Source organism: Ambystoma mexicanum, chromosome 11 (assembly GCF_040938575.1).
Source record: "Ambystoma mexicanum isolate Mex_15411 chromosome 11, UKY_AmexF1_1, whole genome shotgun sequence".
Classification (NCBI taxonomy): domain Eukaryota; kingdom Metazoa; phylum Chordata; class Amphibia; order Caudata; family Ambystomatidae; genus Ambystoma; species Ambystoma mexicanum.
The window spans coordinates 229839864-229859557 of record NC_090934.1 but is presented as its reverse complement, the minus strand read 5'-3'; the positions used below and the strand labels follow the sequence as shown (position 1 = coordinate 229859557).

Here is a 19694-nt window from a genome sequence, read left to right as displayed (position 1 = left end):
CATGTTGGCACTGCCAGGGCTTGTGTATGTGAAGGTGGCGTTACTTCTTCCTGTACTCTGCCTGCTTTATTGCTCTCAGTGCTGTTCCTAGTCTTTGAAGCAGCAGCTTCGACTGTTCTGCTGCGTGCAGAGCTGTATGTGGGAATGGGTTTAATATTGGGGTGGTACATGGGTGATTGTCCCCCCAACTTTTGTGGCACACCATGTACCACTCATTTGACAGGGTTTCTTTTATTTAGATCTCATGCCATCCCCAATATTTTCAGCAAAGTTACTCCACTGTATGTGGCTCCTAAAAGTAGAACATTAGGGGTGTTGCGGATCACAATGGGGATGCATTTACAAATGCGGGTTCTTTATGTAACAATTTTTGAGAGGCCACTCTCAACACAAGGAGCTCCTCCCCAAGCTAAGTGTCACACAATAAACAGTTAATGTCAGTTCTTTTTATTCAGCCCTATCCAGCCTCATACCATGCCCTTTTGGTCCCTCCTCCTGAGCTACCAACGAGCCAAGAACCAGGCCAGTGTGCAGGAAATATATTAGTTTATTTGAATTAGATGTTAAGAAAATTGCACTAAAATATCAAACACCACTTTATCCGTGGCACAGCACAATAAACTTTTCTCAACATAAATAAATCAAACAAGTGGGTTGAAAAGAACACAAATCACAATTCTTTACTTTCTACAAATTTCTCTTCAAGAAATAATTAAACTGATCAATAAACAAAAACAATTAAAAATGTAGTGCTGTGCAATTTCGATTTTCCTGTGTGCTTAAAAGGTTAGCAGTAGGGTTTATAGATTGATACAAATGCATATTTCAATTATGATTTCACCCACACATTTGGTTTAAAATAAACACAAGGCCATTAAGTGGTTTGTTTTTCAGACCCTGCCTACTTTGGTCTGTGTTGGGAAAGTCAGAGAAAAATTGGAATGATATGGGAATTTTGGATTTTAGACCCCTCTCCTCTTAAAGGCCTGTGTTGGGGAAACTGGGTGGTAAAAATGATGATCTGAGAATTTTGGATTTCAGACCCCCCTCCACTTAAAGGCCTGTGTTGGGGAAAATGGATAGCAAAAATCGGGACGATCTGCGAATTTTGGATTTCAGACCCCCATCACTTAAATGCCTGTGTTGGGGAAGCTGCAGTTTAGGGATTTTCTTTTTGTTTTGGGACAAAGACACCCCCTTCCTAAAGAATTCAGGGTCAACAGGACAAATAGGATCACCCAATTAAATTACAGTCTATAGTTTTCAGCACACACCGAGAATGAGATTTCTTAATTTTGAATTTTAACAAAAGTCACCATGTGATGTTCTGCAAGAGGAATTAATATTTTTTTATTTAGTTAAATAGGCTAAGGATCTACACAGTTCCCCCTTTCCCCGGCCACTCTAAAAGGAAAGCATTTAAGGCCAGTCGATTCCCCCACCTTTTGTTTACAAGGGGCTCATCTACTTACATTGAAAACCTCTGTTTAAAGTCCAGGACAGCCAGGCGCATGTCAGGACCCTCTGAAAAGATAGGGCAGGGCTCTGGTCACTGCACTCTCAAGGATGGCCACCCGCTCTCCACCATAGGACCCAGTCAGCTTTTAGGCCTTCCTAGAAATAGGCAGCTCGACCCAGAGGCAATCTCTGCAACATCTCCTTTTGGTGTTTCCTTGCATCTGTCAGATGGTAATTTTCAGCATCGCTCCCAGATGGTCATTTTTAGCAGCTCTGTCCTTTCTTCATAGTGCATTCTACTTTATATAGCAGTGATGACACCATCAAGTTTACAATCTTGGGGTAGTACCCTGGAAGGGTTTGGGCAAATAGGATTGGACAGTTACCCTTCTCTCTCTTCCCAAATCCAGTCCATCGTTAAAGGTTTGGCTTAGGGGTCTGGAGCAGACACATGGCAGCTTCTATTTGCAATCCCCATTTGTTCTCATGTCAAATTTTGTGCAAAAACAAGTTATGTGGCAAAACTTCATAATGTTACTAATAACTGCCATAATATACATATTTTCTGATTCAGCTAATTATGGGGTATTATATAAGATGACAGCCAGGTCTGCACCATGTTGCATGGCCGTGTGGCAATTTTCTGCAATTTTTACCAAAAGCATAATAGTTAGGAACATGTAATTTGTTACTCATATTCCTTATTGTACCCTCTACCAGCACGCCATCTCTCTCATTTGGAACCCATCTTAGATGGCTATTACAGTTCCCTGAGTCGCAGGTGGGTGAATTTTATATCACCAACATCGCCTGGAAATTATCTAAAAAATGAAACATACATGTAATCAGTACGACGTATGGTTGCTGTGAAAAAGGTCTAAGATAGTCCTTTTAAATTAATAGTCAATCTTCATGTTGGACAAAGGGTAGCTCACCTGCCTCCAGGCCATTAGTCTCTTTGAAGTTGGTTGTTTGAAGTAGATTTCAGCTCATAAATACCTGGGCTGCACCATATAAAGCATTTAGCCTGCTCAGAACCGCCATCTCAGAGACACCAGGTCTAGGGAAAGTCTGTTGTTGACAGCTGTAGCAGCCACACTTTATTGCAGTTGTAAACAGCTGGGGGATATAAAAGCCAGTCTTATAGTGTGGGAGTTCTTTGTGAAGTTTGCCCAGAGCCCATTTGTCCCTGGCTGAAATGGAAGTCACAGATTGCAATTCCCAACCTCACCATTTATTCTTTGCCATACAGTGTGCTTTACTGATCAGGATTCACTTTGCTTTGGCGCTGAAAGTGCAGGGTTGTTTCTTTCAGTCATTAATAAAATACACTTTTTATTATCTGCTTTTGGTTTTCCTGCTGAAAAGTGGGTCTGACTTGGGTCCGACTTGCCCCCTTTTGATTGGCGACAACCCGCAATGTGATGTGCTTTTCGAGTTTGCACTCGGAATACATCTTTGTTTTAGCTTTCTCTGGATTTCCCTTGCAGAAAGACACCCACATAGTCTGCCTAAATAGGCCTACAGGAACTTTCCATGGTAACCAGGCAGCCTTTTCTTTTCAAATGTTTTGCCGGTATTTTGCATGTGAAACATAATGTACCTTACTTTTGGTCAACACACACGCCATGTCTTTTGCCTGACATCTTTATTTTGGCTGGGGAACATTTTCTCATGTCTTGCTTTAACTTGTAAACACACATGCAAATCCGTTTTTGTGTCAGTGTTTAGAAATCCTGTTTTTTATGTGAAAGGGACCTTTGAATTTCTTCTTCCTTTGTGAATTAAAATGCTGCTTTTCCTTTAGTAATGACAAATAGGCCCTTTTCACATGGCCTTTCAGTTCCATTTGTTTGGGGCCTTTTGATAACACCCCACATATAATTGCAATAACAGAAGGTACTGCAGGTCGCGGTTTGGGTGCATTGGTAGAGTCATGTGTGTACCATCATAGAGGCAGAGCCTGGAACGCTGCAGAAGAGGACTGAGGTGCAATAGTGGAGCAGTGTGTAGGTTCGTAAACTGCCTTGCTGTGAGTCCGTGGGGATGTGCACTGGCAAGCTGTGGTCCAAGTATACGAAATATGAGGTCTAGGTGGCCCGAAGGAAGAGAAGCTGTTCAGAACCTGCCCCTGCTTTACCCGTACTATGACTACAGTCCGTGAGAGGGGGGTCTTCATGCATTACAGTGTCTATGAGAAGCCCTTTACAGGTCTGGTCTTTTAAAGCACTCACTTATCACCAGGCATGGACTGGCCTATAGGGAACTCTGGAGTTTTCCTACTAGGCCTCTGCACTCTGGGTCTCTTTCTTTTGTGTGGTAACCTATTTTTTCACATTTTCTCACAGGAAAAGGGTTGGGCTTGTTGAAAATGTTTAATATGAGGCCACTTTGAGAATGATTTCCAGGGCCTCCTTTGGTTCCTAGTCACCCCGGCTTATCACTCACGAGGAAACACACTGACCATAGATATTAAGGACACAGGCTCCTCCACTGCAGCTGTTTGGTCCCTGATATATCACAAGGCTTTCGCTGACTCCACCTCTACTCACGTCCCTAGCAGTTGCGGGGGTGGGGAAGAAGCAGAAATTCAAAAACCTCAGCTTATCCCCTGGCGGGTGTTAAATGAGACAAGGCAAAGGTTTTGCCAGAGGCAGTGTGCCCTATTGGGAAATCTGGAGATTTTTTGAGCCAGAAGAGTGCCTCTGAATAAAAAACAGCTCGGGCACATTCAGTCACGTGTCAACGGCTATGTGACATGCGACTGAAGCTGCCCCAGGCCTTAAGGACTGGTAGAGGCACCAGCCTGACCTGAGCTCTCCTAGTCTCCCCACAGGCCACTCTGCCTCTTGATGTTCTAACAGAATAAATTGTTCTCTGTGGAAATATCAGGGGATAGCAGTGGCATTAATCTATGGGAACCTTTAGAAAGAGTGGGCTGGGACTCCATGCACTTCTCAGCAGTGACCTTCAAAATAGTATTTTACATAATTTGAATCAGGAACCTTCCCACACATATATGAAGGGAATAATTGGAGATTGTACACATGCTTCTTCCGAAGTCACTTTCAAATGGGCAATAAGAGCTCCATAATGCAAACACTTTCAAATGCATAGCCCAGTCTTGATGCAAGCACTTTTAAATGCATAGTCCAGTCTTGAAGCAAACACTTTCAAATGCATAGTCCAGTCTTGATGCAAGCACTTTTAAATGCCTAGCCCAGTCTTGATGCAAGCACTTTTAAATGCCTAGCCCAGTCTTGATGCAAGCACTTTTAAATGCCTAGCCCAGTCTTGATGCAAGCACTTTTAAATGCCTAGCCCAGTCTTGATGCAAGCACTTTTAAATGCCTAGCCCAGTCTTGATGCAAGCACTTTTAAATGCCTAGCCCAGTCTTGATGCAAGCACTTTTAAATGTGTAGTCCGGTCTTGATGTAAGCACTTAGAGAGGCACAGCTTCACCTCACTGAGGAGGCCCCAAAGGCTGAGACACTTGTCTGGGGTTGCTGATGGTACTCTTGTTCAGAGGAGATGTGCCGAGCATTTAAGTGGCTGGACCAGACTGATATTCAAATAGATATTTCTCCTCTGTGAAGAGCGCAGGGTCTTAACGCCCAGTTGTAGACCCTCCTGAGTGGAAGAAATTCCATAGAAAAGGTTATTTGAACTATGCTCGTTCTCAGTAGAGGGGCTCCCACGCTCTCATTAATTTGTAAATGCATAGCCCAGTCCTACTCTGCAGGCACTATCTTTTCGATTGCACTGTTTGATATGATCTGACAAAGGGCTATAGAGTTTACAACTTCCCTCCTCATAGACTGACTCACATGACATCTTCAGACTGTGGGATCTGAAGTTTTGTGACGTTGCACCCTCAAGCCACACCCCTAGTCCTGCCCCCCACGAGACTGCTGGTCACAATCCACGAGTACAGTGGCCCCCAGGGCTGGCTGCTGCACATGATTAAATGGTTACACAGGCAGGGAAGCATCCAAAGAGCGCGGCTGGGTGGAAAAAACACAAGGCAGTGGCACCCCAAGTCGGGGCAGGGGGTTGAGGGGCAATGGAATCTAAGCGCACTCAGCAAGGGAAAGTAGGGTGACCAATAGCAAAATCTAAACCAAAGGACTATTAGCATTCATGGAAAGACGGAATTGGAATGAGGGACGTCGGGAGGGAGGTACAAAGAAGTAGATATAGTGAAAGTATTGGAGGAGAGCGAGGAATGAAGGCGCAAAATGAATGACCTCACACATGACATTACAAATCACATGCACATGCCCACAGTTCCTAAGAGACCCAAGTCACGAAAGAGCGACCTAATATGGGTGAAACCTGGTATGTAGGTGCCTGCACTCTTGAGAAATGTCTGTCTTGGATTAATGATGTAATGGTAATGAATTGTTATTTATAAAGCACGTACGCCTTAGCGCTGTACATAAAACATATTTGCATACATTAATCATCCCAACCGAAGTTGGTACTAAATTATGGACCTCGGAAAGATGAAGGGCTGAGTTGGCCTTGCAGATCACACACAGATCGCAGCAGCAAATGCTCAACCTGCTGAGCTATCTTACCGTGTAGATTAAGCTAGGTGTAAAGAAGTACTGCCCTGTAAGACAAAGGCAATTGTCTGGAGCAGAAGACTTGCATTTCATCTCATTTGCATATCCACAATCCCTTGCTGATGTGGCTCTAAACTGGAGGAGCGATGGTTAGTAGGTGGTGTTATGATATGATATGATATGGCATTTGTAACGCGCCTATACACAAGTGTTTCAAGGCGTGACGAGGCGGGGGGGGGAACAAGGGGAGAACAGACAATGATCCTACTAGGCCAGGTGTCATTCAGATTGCGCAAGTGCAAGGGGACTGGGAAAAGTGCAAGGGGAAGGGGAGAGGGGAAGTGCAGTACATGGTTAGTAGAATACAAGATAAGTAATAGGGCCAGCTGGTGGCAAGTGCAAGGAGAGTGCAGTACATGGTTTGTAGAATACAAGATAAATAATAGGGCCAGCTGGTGGCAAGTGCAAGGTAAGTGCCGGGAGAAGGGGCTGTAGGATACAGAGACGGTCCCGTAGTGCAGGTAGGCAGTGCAGGGAAGAGTGGCTGGGCCAAGGACCGAGATCGGTGAGTGGCCAGTTGCAGATTCAGTGCAGGTTCAGTGATTTTAGCAGGGGAGAGAGGGAGAGAAAGCGGAGGCAAAGAGGCAGGTTTTGAGGTGCTTCCGGAACTGGAGATGGTTCTCCTCAAGTTTCAGGGAGGCAGGAAGGCTGTTCCAGAGAGAGGCCTCTGCTGCGGAGAGAGACCTACCCCCAGCTCGTTGCTTGGAGAAGCGGCTGACCCTGAGGTAGTTGGAGTTGGATGAGCGAAGAGCTTGAGAAGGAAGATATTTAGGAAGAGAGATTTGAAGGTATTTTGGCCCAAGGCCCCAGAAGGCCTTGTGGACAATGCAGAGGGTTTTGAACTTAATCCTCGCAGCCACTGGGAGCCAGTGTAGCGATTTCAGTCCTGGAGAGATACGGTCCCTGGGCTTGAGGCCATGGACAAGTCTCGCAATCCTGTTCTGGATGAGTTGCAAAGGGCGGAGAGTAGAGGCAGGAAGATTTAGAAAGAGGCTGTTACAGTAGTCCAGCTTCGAGAGAACCAGGGCTCTGGAGACAGTGAACTTCTGGGGGAAGGAGAGGAAAGGAAGGATACCTCTGAGGAGGTGTAGCTGGTAGTGTGACTTCTTAGAGACGTCAGATATGTGAGGAGAGAAAGAGAGTGTGGAGTCGAAGATGACCCCGAGGTTTTTTGCCTTGCAGGTAGGAGCAGGAAGAGGGCCAAGGGAGGCCAGCCAGAGAGCTGCAGGGAAGGAGGGAGTGGGTGTGCCGATAAGTAGAATCTCAGTCTTACTGGCATTAAGGCAGAGGTCGTTGGCGGCACACCATTCCTGGATAGCAGAAAGACAGTCGTAGATGAGGGAAGGGGAAGAGGAGGCCGAGGGTAGCCTGAAAATGAGCTTGGTATCATCCGCATAGCACTGAAAGTTGGGACCGAGAGCGGCGATGCGGTGGGCAAGAAGTGCCAGGTACTAGTTGAACAGCCAGGGGGAGAGGTTAGATCCCTGGGGGACACCACAGGTAGAGAAAAAGATGTCAGAGAGGAAGGAACCCAGTTGGACCTGGGAGGGTCGATTGGAGAGGAAGGAGGTCAGCCACGCCAGAGCCTGACCAGTGATACCCAGGATATCACGGAGACGGTTGAGCAGGATGGTGTGGTTGACAGTGTCAAAGGCAGAAGAGAGGTCGAGCAAAATGAGAACATAAGGGGTGTTAGAGTCAAGGTTTGAGAGCAGGTCCTCACGGATGTTCAGGAGAGCAATTTCCGTGCTTCTGGCAGCTCTGAAGCCAGACTGATGGTCATGAAGACTACCAACAGCTTCAGCATGGAGATTAAGCTGGGAGATGGCCAGTTTCTCCAGGAGCTTGCCCAGGAAGGGAGTGATAGAGATTGGGCGATAGTTAGCTGGGCAGGAGGGGTCGGAGGAGGGTTTCTTAAGAAGGGGGTGCACAAGGGAGTGCTTGAGGGGGGGATGGGAAGACACCAGAGGCGAAGGAGTGATTGCAGAAGTCAGCCAGGGCAGGTGCCAGGGAGTCGATGTGGTGCTTGATAGTTTTGGAGGAACAGGGGTGGACCTGTTTTGAAGAGACGTTCATAGATCGGACTTGTCTCGAAACCTCGTCAGCAGAAAAAAGGGGAAAGGCAGAGAAGGAGGGAGGAGGGGTGGCTGCAGAGGGGCCACAGGGAGAGCAGGGAATAGAGGAGGTGAGGTGATAGGAGGAGAGTGAGGACAGGATGTCCTGAGTTTTTGAAATGAAGTGAGAGGCCAGTGCCATGCAGAGGGCCTGGGAGGGGACAGGAGAGGTGGAGACTGCAGCAGGGTTTGCCAGCTCCTTGCAGATTTTAAAGAGTTTGGCTGAATTGTTAGATGCCGCAGAGATACGGGCTTGGATAAGGGCTCTCCTCTTAGTGAGAACGGAGAGCCGGTATTGCCTTTGGAGCAGGCGGCAGGCCAGTTTGTCAGAGGATGAACATGAAGCACGCCATTTCCTCTCTGCCTCCCTGCACTTGCGTTTAAGGGTGACGAGATCCGAGTCGTACCAGGAGTTACATTTGGCTTTGGGCTTCAGGCGGATTCTCGTGACAGGGGCAAGGATATCAAGGGATTCAGATATAGCAGAGTGGAGAGTGGAGAGGGCTGTGTCTGGATGGGAGTCAGCCGAAGGGGGAGAGGGGGCGAGAAGGTGGAAGCGAAAGCCTCAACTGACGTGCTTCATGGGGCGGATGACCGTGAAGTTGGGTGGCAGTGATGAGGGTGGCTTTGCCTGTGGGGTAGGGAAGGTGAGGTGGGAGGATAGGAGAAAGTGATCACTCCAGGAGAGAGGAGTGGAGAGAGGGACAGAGAGGGGAAGGTCAGAAGAGATCGGAGCATCAAGAGTGTGCCCTGCAGAATGGGTCGGCCCAGACGGGAGAATAGAGAGTGAGAGGGAGTCGCAGAGGTTGCGAAAGAGTCCAGAGGGAGGACAGGAGGCATCAAGGTGGATATTGAAGTCTCCAAGAAAGAGGAGTTGAGTGGTTGAGGACAGGAGTGAGGAGGTGAGGTCAGCCCACTCAGAGAGGAAGGAGGAAATTTGACCAGGTGCCGATAGATAGTAGCTACGGTAAGGGAATGACTAGGAGAGAGAGGGAGTCGGCAGACAAGGCATTCAAAGGAGGAGTAGGTCTGCTTAGGGGTGACAGTGGCAGGAATCCACTCAGGGAAGATAAGGGCCACACCCCCCCTCCCCCCCAGCACGGTTGGGCCTGGGCAAGGAGAGGATCTTGTAACCGTCAGGTAGTAGTGTGTCAAATATGCTGACAGAGCTGGCTGTGAACCAAGTCTCGGTAAGACCGAGGATGTCAAGGTCCAGTTCCTCAAGAAGGCGACCAATATCCGAGGAATGTTTGACGGCAGAGCGAGAGTTGAGAGTGGCAACGAGGAGAAGGTTGCCATCCTTAAAAGACTTCCGGGGAGGGGTACAGATCAGAGGTACGCCCTGTGGAGGTGAAGGGGAAGGAGCAAGAGAGAGGTCAGGGTGAGAGGGTGGAAGCAAGGTAGCCGAGGACAGAGAAGAGGGGACAGCAGGAGAGGAAAGGCAGTTGATGAGGCGCGGGAAGCGTCTATCAAAGAGGTGGAGGTTGGCCTGAGGGCCTTGGACCAAGACGGTCCCATTAGCGTAGACATTAATGATGGCCTTAGAGGAGCGGAAGGGGGCCAAGAGGACATCCCAACGGGTGCCACCATTAATGGGAGAAGAGGAGAAGGGAGAGAGCACAGAGACCATGTGAAGGGTCAATTGGTCAGGGGAAGGAACGAAAAAGAGGATGTCATTAAGAGTTTCCTTGGAGGAGGCACTGGTATAGGTGTCAGCGATAGGGAGGCCTGGGTTGGAGACCAGGATATCCTTTTTAAACTTTTTCCTACCAGATTTAGTGAGGAGAGCAGGATAGTCAATGGAGAAGCAGTTAGAGAAGATAGGAGAGATAGAGAGCATCATGGAATAAGGAGGGAGTGGGGGGCAAGACAGACGAGAGCAAGCGGACAGGAGTGAAAGCGGCAAGCCCTACTTTACCACAATTATAGAGCAACAGTAGCACAGTAAATACGAATTAGGTACCCAATGTAGGAGCCACCTAAGTTTGAGAGTCCTGCGAGGGGAGAAAAAGCCCTACTTTACCACAATTACAGAGCAACAACAGTGTTGTGGAACGTGTGTCTTGGCTCAAATGGAATATTCTACTTTCACATCTCAGGTGGAAGGGTTTTGTTCCAGTGGTTGAAGTGGGCAGGTGCGGTTGTTCCTATACTTTTATTTTAAAAAATAAACCATTCCAGATTGATTTCGTTTTTAAGTAAAAGTGTAGGAAGAAGTTAAAAACTTGCACTTTCAGTTCACTGCACTGAACCTTCCCTTAAACAGCAGGTGCATGTGTTTGGGGGTTTGTATTGTGCGCGGGAGGTGGCGTGGCGATACGGTTTGTGGTGAGCGGGAGCAGGCCAGTAGGGAATGTAGTTCCGCTACTTCTTTTCTTACCCTCGGCCACTGTTTTGTTCAAGCTTTTTTAAACCATTATAACTTAACTGGGAGTGTATATGTGTATATGTAGATAAGGGGTTGGCCACTGGAGCAGATACTGGACTTCAAGATGGGGGCAACTGGGAGCTGCCGTTGTGGGAGAGGCAAGTGGGGATTGTACAATGAGTAAACCGTGGAATTCACCCATTGCAATGTGGATTAGGAGCATATGTTCTCCGTTCAAATCTATACACTACACACCGGCATAGGTATCAGTGCCTTAAGTGGCGCTACAAATCGAGCCGGGGCTCATCGAGGGGGTGTGGCCTAACAGCGGGGGTCCTGCTGGCCCGTGAGGCTACGCCCCCTTGACAAGCCTCGGCTCAATGGGCTACTGGCACCCCTGCCAGGCAGCCTTTTGTAGAGATCAGCACCCTCTCTTCCATAGGGGAGAGGGTGCTGATCTCTGCATTTATTTTCTATAGGCTTGCCTGGCAGGGGACAACGCCTCGCCTATTCAGCCTTAATGGTGGCGCTGCCCCTCGCCAGCTGGGGAATGGCAGCGTCACCATTAAGGTTGAAAGGGTGAGGCCGCTGGAAGCAGAGGCCTTTATCCTAAATACTGAAACTCCCGCGAATCCGCGGGAGCTTCAGTATTTAGAAAGCAAGGCCTCTGCTTCCAGTGGCCTCACGTTTTCTCTATAATGGTGGCGCCGGCCCACAGGCATCCCTTGATTAAAGGGATGCCTCGCAGGTGCGGCGCCACCATTATGGCTGAAAGGCATTTTTTCTGAAGCCTGAAGCTCTTGCACACGAGCGAGAGCTTCAGGCTGTAGAAAAAAAGCGTTTTCGTGTAGTGGCCGGGGCTGCCCGGGGAGATTAGTGGGCCCCGGCAGGGCCCCGCCTCAAAACGAAATTTCGGAGCCTGCCGGGGCCCAGCCCCGGCAGGCCCCGGCCCACTTAAAGCCCTGATAGGTATTGATATTGATATTTTATTTCTATTGCGCTCGTACACAAGTGTTTCAGAGCGCGACAAGGCAAGGGAGGGGAACAGGGGAGAACAAAACAGTGATCTTACTAGGCACAGTGACATTGAGAACGCCCAAGTGCATGGGAGAGGGGGAGGGGAAAAGTGCATGGAAGGGGGGAGAAGTGGAAAGTGCGAAGCAGAGGAGAAACAGATAAATAACAGTGAATAAATAATAAAGGCAACAAACAGTGGTAGTGCTGCCAGCAATTTGCAAGTGCTAGGTTTAAGGAAGCAGTCAGGGTAGGTCTGATAAGTGCAGGAAGAAAAAGGAGGGGCTGTATGGGTACAGATACAGACCCCAGTGCAGGAGGGTGGCGGGTTGAGCAGGTACCTGGGCCCAGAGGACAGAGGGTGGCCAGGTGCACGGTGCCAAGAGAGAACAGATCAGCAGAGGAGAGGAGGAGCAAAGGCAGAAGAAAAGGGGAAGGTCTTGAGGTGCTTCCGGAACCGGAGATGGTTCTCCTCAAGTTTTAGAGTGGCAGGGAGACTGTTCCGGAGGGAGGCCCCAGCCGAAGACAGAGATCTACCCACAGCTCGTTTCTTTGAAAAACGACTGACCCTGAGGGAGTTGGAGAATATCTCAGGGGAAATGTGTTTTGTCTTGGAAGCAAAACAGAGCAGAGCAACACATGGTCTGGTCTCCAGTATGAAGTATGTTATAAAAGACACATTAATTAATGGCACTGGATTCAAGGGAAAAACATGTGGAGATCAGAAGATGCCCTTTGTCTGGTGTGATTACCTGGGCCTGTCTTTATTATTCTTTGCTTTCTGGGGTTTGTAGGCTGACATTTACTTAAAGGAAAAACTGAACACTTCAGATGTCAGACCAGGGATGTAATTTCGCCACAATGCCAGGGGTAGCGGAAGTGACATCACACGACGCTTGACCTCTGATGAGATCACAGGAAGTGATGTAATTTGACGCAGCCCCAAGTGACATCACATGACGTGATGGCACAGGACCATCACCCCTTGACAAAACAGGAAGTGGCATCACATAGCATTGTTCTTCAGTACACTAACAAAAATATGGTTACGATAACACTTTAATATGATATACATTTCATACAAGAATGGATCACCATATGTAGCAATACTATCAGTGTGTATAGGCCCATATTACCAAATTACTGTCAATGTAAGAAGATGTCCAACACGACAACCTGGACTATTGTACATCACTCAGACTAAACTGTTAACAGACAGAGCATCTCGAAGAGGCCTAAAGCCCAAAGCGCAGACATCCAGTGCATGCCAAGTGTCTGGCCATAGACTGGAAACAGCAACTGACCAATGCCAGTTCAACCAGAAGACAATCAGAGGCTGTACCACTTGATGCTTTTACACTTGGACAATACATGCAGGGATTGTCTTTTTGTAAATAGTGCACTTTAAACCATTGCACTGCAACCCACTCCCGCCAGTCACCCAGAGCCTGAAAATCCCCCAACCATTTTCATTGCGCTCACCCCACTATCCACGGCGAGTCGCTAAGGGCTCTCTGTCAACAGCTTCAAATGTCTGGCACCCGCTTCCTCCCTCCAACACCTTACACATCCAATGCCTTGCTCCAACACCTTCATGTTTACACAGTATCACCTTCCAGCAACTTAAGTCTCCAGCATTCTACACCACAACAGTGTTGAGTCTCAATTACCCTACTCAAACATCTGATATCTTCATTCAATGCATTTCAAGTCTCTTACAACACATTACATCTCAAACACTCTCTTCCAACATCTGTAAGTCACTAGTACAACATCTTAAATCTCCAGTACCAGCCTCCATAACATTGAGCTTCAAGCACACACCTCAAACCCTTCTTAAATCTTAATATCCCAACAGTGCAAGTCTCTGTTAACCGCTGCTAACTTCCTACATCTCTGACACCCTCTTTAATGTGTATAGCCTCAAGCATCTTAAGTCTCCGGAAATCTCCCACAACGCATTGAGTCTCAAGGACTTTCCCCAATCTCTCTCTCAACTACCCACCTCCAACAGCCCGAGCCTCAAGCACATCCATCAAACTTTAAGTCTCCAACATCCCAACACTTTGCGTATCAAGTACAATCGCCAACATCTTCAGTTTCTACCACCCTCCCCCAAAATCTCACATCGGCAGCGGCCCTTAAACTCCTTAAATCTCAGGTACACTCATTAATGGTCCGAAGTCCCCTGCACGCTTCTACCATACCTTAAGTCTGCGGGACCATCCTCCAACATCTTCAACTTTCCAGACCAGTGCCCCTCCAACCTCTTCAGTCTGGTGCACGCTCCGCCAAGCCATAAATCTTGCCTACCCTCCCCCAACATCCCAAGTGTCCAATAACCCCTCACAACATCTTTAACCGTCCAGCACAAAGATGTCGATTCCCCCGGGCACTGCCTGGTCACCCTTCATTCACTGGGCGAGGGTATTGCGGCAACTGCTTCCCCCCCCTTTCTCTTTCTGTACCGAGTCACAACCTAACCCCTCTAAAATGCTTGCACTTTCAGGTCAGTTGAAGGGCACACGCACATACAAACATCTTTAATTTTTTTTTTTTTAATTGTTCAGTCTCGGTACAGGCCTTTAGCAGAGTCTCTCGCGGCCATGCCACTTGGAACGGCCACCTGTGAGGACCCTTTGTGAGACTTTTGGGTGGGTGCAATGCAGCCTAATGGCCACCCACCGAGTAAAAACACTTGAGCCAGAGACCATCCCAGAGCTGCTGCCCCTGGTGGGCGGGTATCGCACCTTGCTGAATTGGAGGGCTTGTGTGGATGGAGCAGGCACGCTGCAGCGGCCACATTCCCAACATATCCCTGGCCAGTGGACACGGTCTCCAGCTTATCCCTACCTTCACAGCCCCTGAGCCTGTCCCAGTGAAAAGACGCTGGTGTCCAGCTGATGTAAAGCACTTCTTGCCTAGGACCCGAGTGACCCATATTTTATGTGATAATGTAGCTATGAAACGGCGAGCTGATTCATCCAGAGTCGCACGTAGCGCCGCTTAGGCTACAGTGTGCCTGTGATGCAGGTCTGGCAGATCTGGGTCAGGTCACGCAGCGCCCAGGCAGGATTGGTGGCAGAAGCTGCTGGGGCACACCCCTCTCATCACAGGCCCAGTGGCTCTCTGGATGTGTAAAGCAAACAGCGAGAAACACTGATGATGATGCTGTGCTGTCACTGAGTACTGCAGCCTGCTCTTACCCATTCCCAGCTAGCTAGACCTAGCTGCATACCCCTCATGTTGCTACAGTACTGGGTATCAGCTGCACAGACAGCCCCACCTCTGAACCCAACCATTCAGGCATCCTTCACTAATGGACTGGCAACCTGTTAGCAAGGGCGGCTCCATGGTTTTTCCTGAATCCCTGTTATTTCTCCTGCTAACGATATCTAGATTCCAGTGAAAATAACTGTGGCACATTTAGCTACATTTACAACTGCTTTTTTCAGGTTCAACATATCTGCTCTTGGCACTGCCTCTTTGTCCAGCGGCCCTGAGGTTGCAAAGATAGATCTAGCGATAGCAGAGGGGGGCAAGGGGTAGCAGCTGCTACCCATGGCAAACCCCAAATTATGTCCCTGCCTCTCTTACACTGAGGGTCTTGTAGTCAAAGCCTTTCAGACCAAGAGGGATTTGGAATCGGAACCCCTTGGACTAAAAATGCTTTGTGGTCAACAATGTTTTCAGTAGGTTTGTATAAGACTCCCGTCGGGCTAGCACGATCTCAGGGTTTGCACCTTTCATTCAAGGAGCCACCCAACCTGAAGTCAACAACCATCAGAGTAAGAGGCTGTCAAAATGGAAGCTGTTCTGTGTAAGGAGTGTCCCAAACAAAGGTCCCGATATCAAAGCCCCTCAGACTAGGTAGACTGCAAGCTCATCTCAGAGTGGGAGGGCATAACGTCTCTTCAGACTAGGAGAGTGTAAGCTCTGCTCAGAGTGGGGTGGCACAGGCTCCCCTGAAGCAAAGAGAGTGTAAGTTCCCCTCCGAGTGGGAGGGCATGAGGTCCCTTCAGACTGGGAGGGTGTATGCTCCCGTCAGAGTGGGATGGCATACTGTCCTCTCAGACTAGGAGGAAGGGTATAACCACCGTCAAGCAAGGAGAGTGGAAGTTCCCCTCAGAGTGGGAGGGCATAAGGTCCCCTCAGACTAGGAGGGTGTAAACTTCCAGCAAACGAGGAGAGTGTATGTTCCCCTCATAGTGGGAGGGCATAAGGTCACCTCAGACTAGTAGGGTGTAAGCTACTCTCAAGCATGGACAGTGTAAGATCCCCTCCGAGTCGAAGGGCATAAGGTCCCCTCAGACTAGGAGGGTGTAAGCTCCGCTCAGAGTGGGCTCAGGCTACTCTGCAAGCGAATAGAACCACACATGTTTAACATATTGTTGACCAAGGAGGCCTCTAATTCACCAAGGAAGATAATAAAATGTTGTGACGTATGAGAATCAAAACTGATAATTTTCCAAGAATGTTTCCAATTCCTTATGGTGTTTTGGTTATAGGATACTCAACTGCACGAACGGAAACTGCTTGTGTCCCAAAAAGACATTTACACAACTTTTCAAATGACCTTTTTCCAACAGCACATCAATGCGATGGCTTATCCCATCGGAGAGCAACCCTCCCCTAAAATTACATTGAAATGGGCCTTGTTCCATTCTGTGCGTCTCCTGGTTTTTAAATAGTGGAATCTTGCCCGTGCTCGAGTTTGAGGAAAAAAGTGCCAGCTGAAATCTGGGGGTACTGATACTCCCTCCGCCCCCTTCCCTAATTCTGTCCACTTCCAGCCGGTTTAGTCGCTTGGGACCCCCTTTCTCTTGCCTGTGTTCAGCTTTCTTCTTCCTTGGCGCCCCCTCTCTTCCATTCCCTCTCACCTTCTCTCCCTGTGTCCCTTCTTCGGTCTATCTTCCCCTCTCTCTTCTCCGCATCTGTCTTCTCTACCCTCTCTCGCTACACCCTCGGCTCTGCCCTTATTGCCCCACTCTCACGTGTGCTCTCTCTCTCTCCCTCTCTCTCCAGGTCTTGCTCTGCCTTTTAACATGAAGCACGTGAAGTGACAGTGTGCGCAGCCAACGTGAGTATTCTGCGCTCATCTTGCGAGCTACTCCCGGACATTGCGTCACTTTCCCGTGCAGTAGACGAAGCGCTCGCGCACGCTAGAGGGTGTGGGGATGCTAGTGTGAATGCATTCTGCTGTCTTTCACTCTACTTCCTCTTCCTTCCCTCTCTCTCTGTGTAGCGCTCTCTCGCTGCCTCTTTATTTATTTATTTGTATTTGTGAAGCGCACAAACAGCCCGCAGACATCGACGCGCTGAATCAGAGCTTAAGGAGGCTTACTTAAGGGTTACAGCGAAGCCACCCTAGAAAGAACTTAATTACATTTCAGTGGTTACATGTTACAGTATATTGCCGGTATTAGTGAATCAAACAATTTCTTTCTATCCATCTCTCTTTCGGTTTATATTTCTCTCTGTCTTTCTGTCTATTTCTATCGTTCTCTCTTTCGCTCCCTCTTTCTATCCATCTCTTCTCCCTCTCTCACTTTCTCCTCTCCCCGCCTCTTTCATTATCTCTTTCTAGATCTGATGTTCTCTCCCCTCTCTTTCTGTTTATATCTCTCTCTCTCCCCTCTCTCAATTTCTATTTCTATCTTTCTGTATCTCTCGCCGCCTCTTTCTATCCACCTCCCCCTCTCACGCTTTCTTCTCTCCCTGTTTCTTTGTCTTTCTGAAGCGCTCTTTCGATTTCTATCTCCTTCTCCTCTTTCTTTCTGGCTCTCCTCTTTCTCTGCCTCTCTACCCCCACGTGCTCCCCTCTTCCTCTACCCCCTGGCTCTCTCTCCTCCCTCTCGACATCTCTGGTCTTGTTTGCTCTCATGTTACCCTTTGCCACACTTTCAGGCTGGCTTCCTTTTTATCGATCTCTTCTTTTTGTCTCTTTTGTTTCATGTCCTCTTTCCTTTTCTCGTCCCTCTAGCCCACACCCTCCTCTCTCCTTTCCATTCCCTTGTTCCAGCATTTTTCTTAAACATGTCCTCTCTCCCTCATCCCCCCAAATCCCCCTGGCGGGTGTGAGCTCTGCCACAGCGCATCAAGGGACTCCAGGGGGTGTGTACGTGTGCCTTCATTCTCACCCGCCATCATTGAGCCGCAATTCCTTCAGGGGTGCCCCCACCGCCAGCGCTGTTCCGACCCGCTGTGAGCCCCCTCCACCCACTTCCGCTACCCTGCGCTGCAGAGGTGCTGGGCCGTCATGCCGCGTTAGTGATGGACACCGGATGTGTTCACTGCCTAATCGGACTGACAGGTGAAGAGAGGGGGAGGGGTAAGGGGATGACGAAGGCCACCGTTCCCCAGGCCGAGACAGACAATATCCCTCTCCATCCTCCTTCCCTGGCCCCTGCGCCCACTCTTCACTTACCTATGTAGTAGGTGTCTTTTATAGCGCTTAGCATTGAATGCTTCCAAGGGCTCTACTGGAAGACAACACTCACTATTCTGTAGAAAGATGTCGTTTTGTAGTGAATCATTTTTCAGTTTTTCATCACTGCTTTGCTACCCTCTCAGACAAAGGCAAGGGCCCAGGCCTCACAAAATATTGCTTCATTAGGATGGGTAAAATTCCCTTCACCGCTCTGTCCCAATCTTTGGCATTGCCATTTTTACCATGCATGTGCACTAGTCACTCCTATGATCAAATGGAAAGCCGGAGTGTGGTCCCAGTCAGCAATTTAGGTACTTTACCACATATCTAACCGTCTGTGTGTTAATGACTTTCTAGGACTACATTTTTTTAGTGCTTTTTAGAAATTATGTTTTAAAGTATACAAATCACATAATTAACCAACCTGACAAGATATAAATTGTAGCAGAAACATGTTGAGAAAAAAAGCAGTATGATTGTAGTTTCATTTTCCCTATCTGAAAATGAAAGGCAAAAGGCAGATCAAACATCAGTGCATGGAGGCCTGGTAAATGTGGGGCTGGAACAGGTAGGCCTGTTTCCTCTGTGATCTCTGGAAAAAGAAAGCAGATGAGCTGCAATCACTATGCTAGTTCTGTAAGATGCCATAGTTCTTAGATTTCTCTTGTGCCCTTCAGTATCTGAGGAGGGGGCATAATGCCGCAAGTCGAGGGTGGGCAGCCTGATGATTTGAGGTGCCAACAAGGTTTTCCCATGTAGTGCAAGGGCACTGTGCAACTGGAGACCATTGCCCTGCACCATGTCACCAACATAGGAAAGCCTCTGCTCAAGGAGAGCTTGCTTCTGTGGCATAAAGTCAGTGGTGGCACTTGCAGTCTAATATAGCACTGTGCAGTAGCACCTTGAAGCATCCCATGTGCTCAATGGAATTATCAATAATGATCTCGGACCAAAATAACGGGACAGACTCAAAGAACATGGCAAGTACTACTTTATTGTCAGCTCAAATAAAGTAGGGTAATCTGGCAAACAACAAACTGTAGTGCACGCACTCAAACTTAAGTTTCATTTATACAAAGGCTTTATACTTCAATGTACGTCAGCTATGATGTGATCCAACGTGGCAAACAGTGAAACCATTTGGAGGGAAGGATTGGTTAAGGGAAAATATGAACCTATATGTCATATAAGTATTACTATCATTACTGGATGTCCCCTATCTGGCAGGCACGCCTTGAACCACATAGAAATATGCATAATACAGATGATATCAGAATAACAGCAGCGGATTGACCTGTGCAACTTTGTAGAGCATGTTGCTACATAGACCCTTAAGAATAGGTTGGCATTCTCTCCCAACATTGTACTTTTGGCTCGTTAGCAGCACGTAAGCTAAACAAAACTGAGATGCAGAGAACAACGTCAGAGTACTACCCACTTGCCCAATTAGTTCATCATCTCTCATCGGTCCGGCGTTAAGCCAACGCTTCTTCTTTGTAGTTGACCTTGCAGCCTGTTCTCTGCTCTGGGACTTCCAAGGTAGTGTAGGTACCATTATCTTTGTTTGGGGCTTAATGAATAGTTTTTGACTTCTGAATCAAGTGTGAGGAGACCATGATTTTGTCAATTTCAACCTTTTATTCAGTGCTATTTAATAAATTAGGCTGGGTTTCATTACTCC

At 48.0% G+C, this 19694-nt stretch overlaps 1 protein-coding gene across 5 annotated transcripts in view; it reads left to right on the top strand.

The window, feature by feature from the left end:
- The window catches only part of FGR (FGR proto-oncogene, Src family tyrosine kinase), a 367556-nt gene that overhangs the window by 204896 nt on the left and 142966 nt on the right, over positions 1-19694 (top strand). For 2 of the 5 annotated variants that reach the window (XM_069622909.1, XM_069622910.1), the window contains exon 2: positions 16609-16663. The exons of the other annotated variants lie outside the window; for them this stretch is intronic. The gene's annotated coding sequence lies outside the window, so the exon portion shown is untranslated. The remainder of the gene's footprint in view (positions 1-16608; positions 16664-19694) is intronic. 5 annotated transcript variants of the gene reach the window in all.